Raw genomic sequence first — 2,550 nt, 5'->3', positions numbered from 1 at the left:
GACATCGTCCTTACACTGAAGGGGGCTTAATTCGAGTCACACAAGAGAAGAAATCTTCTCCTGGTAAAGGAGATCTGAGCAAGGAGGCCGCAATCGAGCTGAAGGAGAAGACCTCCTGCTGTCGGCCGGTGAGTCGACCATTCTCTCCCCTGTGAGATCCTCATTACCTCGGCGAAAACTCATGCATGCCTGTTCACCTCTTGTGTGCTCTCGCTCCCCTCAGGTACATCTGTAATATCTCTGCCCGCCATGCTAGCTAGTAGAGTTAGCTAGTGGTAGCCAAGTGGAGTGACTGCACAAGAGGCTGCTGTCTCAGACCAAGCACACATATATTTCCGTCTCTAAAGGAGCTAGCAATCAATGGCAGAGGCTGCTGTTACTGCGGTGCTCGGAAACTTGAGCAACATTGCGATCCAGGAGACCACATTCTTGTGTGCAGTCACCCTTGAAGTGGGGCTCTTGAGAGCTGAGCTGGTGAGGTTGCAGGCCTACCTCAAAGACGCTGACAGAAAATGGAGGTCAGGAAATGTAAGAGTTGCTGTCTTGGTGAGCCAGATCAGAGATGTGGCGTATGAGGCTCAGAATGTCATCGAAGCTGCAGATTACATGGAGAAGAGAAACAGGCTAAAGAGGGGTTTCATGGGTGCCATCTCAAGGTATGCTCGTTTGCCGAGTGACTTGGTCACCCTTCATAGTGTCGGTGCGAAAATTCAGAGAGTAAAGAGGAAGCTTACTGATATTTTTGCAAGTGCAGCAAATTTGGAAATTCATTTGGGTGACACTTCTGTGGTTGAGGATGAGTTTCCAACGGATTTCGGTCATATGCACCAAAACTCTGATGATGATATTTTCATGGTTGGTTTTGAGGATGAGCATAAAGAAATAGTGGACAAATTAGTTGACAATGAGGAAATGCTTAGTGCTGTGTCCATAGTTGCCATGGGTGGAGCAGGGAAAACTACACTCGCAAGAAAAGTATACACTTCATCCAGAGTTAAAGAGCACTTCAACACAGTTGCTTGGGTGACTGTATCTCAAACATTCAAGGGCATTGAGTTACTAAAGGATATTATGAAACAAATAATAGAGGACAAAGATGGCTGTAAAGAAATTGATGAAATGGATGAGTACCAGTTGGGAAAGAAGATCCATGACTTCCTCTTGCAAAAAAGATACCTAGTAGTTCTCGATGATGTGTGGGAAACTGACACATGGGAGCAGTTGAACACAACAGTTAAAGCCTTTCCAGATGCATCAAATGGTAGCAGAGTATTGTTAACTACACGGAAGGAAGATGTTGCAAATCATGTTCAGATGCCAACCCATGTTCATTATCTGAAGAAGCTAGATGAAGAGAGGAGTTGGGAGCTTTTTAGTAGCAAAGCACTACCATCATATAAAAGGTCTTCTATAGATGATGTGGATGAGTTTGAAAAACTTGGAAGAAAGCTTGTAGACAAGTGTGATGGATTGCCACTTGCACTTGCAATATTGGGTGGTTATCTGGCAAAGAATCTAAATATAGAAGCATGGTCATATGTACTATTGGGTTGGGTGTCAATTGATGATTCAAAGAGGATGAGAGACATACTAGCTCGCAGTTACAAAGACCTATCAAGTCATTATATAAGATCTTGTTTTCTCTATCTTGCTGCTTTTCCCGAGGATTTTGTAATAATCGTGTCAGATCTTATTCAGTTATGGATAGCAGAAGGCTTCATTCCCCATATACCAAACCATAAACCAGAACAAATAGCACACATGTATGTAACCGAGTTGGCTCAAAGAAGTCTTGTCCAAGTTGTTGACAGAAGCAAGGGACACAGATGGATTGAGAGAATACAACTTCATGATATCTTACGTGAGTGGTGCATAGAAGAAGCAAGACAAGATGGTTTTCTTGATGTCAATACTGAAATTACAGGTCAAGCTTCCCATCTTACCTATTTATATAAGTCTACTTTGCGTTTCAATATCTTAGTTATGTCATGACATGTGGCTTCTCGCTAACATATGGATTCACTCCCAAAAATGTGCAGGCCAAGTTAGTGCATCATCTTCTAATACCCAGAAATTCTATCGCTCCACTCTCCAAAACTCTGGTGATCTGTTTTTACAGACAACACTCGATCTACGAACTCTCATTGGCTTTCAACTTTCATCAATACCCAAGATGACTTTTCTACGAGTTCTTCGCATTGAAAATTCAAGCTTAAGTGGTGCCTCTAGAATAATCTATGGGTGCATTAACCTTAGATGTCTCAGGTTGAGACGGTGTTCCGGTTTCGCGCTCACTTCTTCAATTAGAAAACTCCTGTATCTGCAAACTATCGATTTGGCAAGCACATGGCACTCAAGCAAGAATCTCATGCCAAAATCCTTCTGGCATATCCCGACCCTAAGGCATGTTTACCTTAATGACGGGTTTCCGCCACCTAAGAGGAGTGTTCACCAAAACAACCTTGAGACCTTTGCCGTTCAAATTCTTCATAATAACATGGTCAAGTTTGTGAGCCAAATGACAAAACTAACAACCTTATGCCTTTGTTT

The 2,550-nt window shown here is 42.7% G+C and overlaps 1 pseudogene; it reads left to right on the top strand.

Annotated features, from left to right (window-relative positions):
- Positions 1 to 235: 235 nt before the first annotated feature.
- On the top strand, positions 236 to 1,782 carry LOC123161275 (putative disease resistance protein At1g50180; annotated as a pseudogene).
- Positions 1,783 to 2,550: the final 768 nt, after the last annotated feature.

This window comes from Triticum aestivum, chromosome 7B (assembly GCF_018294505.1).
Source record: "Triticum aestivum cultivar Chinese Spring chromosome 7B, IWGSC CS RefSeq v2.1, whole genome shotgun sequence".
In the NCBI taxonomy this organism is placed as follows: Eukaryota; Viridiplantae; Streptophyta; class Magnoliopsida; order Poales; family Poaceae; genus Triticum; species Triticum aestivum.
Note: the sequence above shows the minus strand (reverse complement) of the source record. Positions and strands in the feature narration are given on the sequence as shown.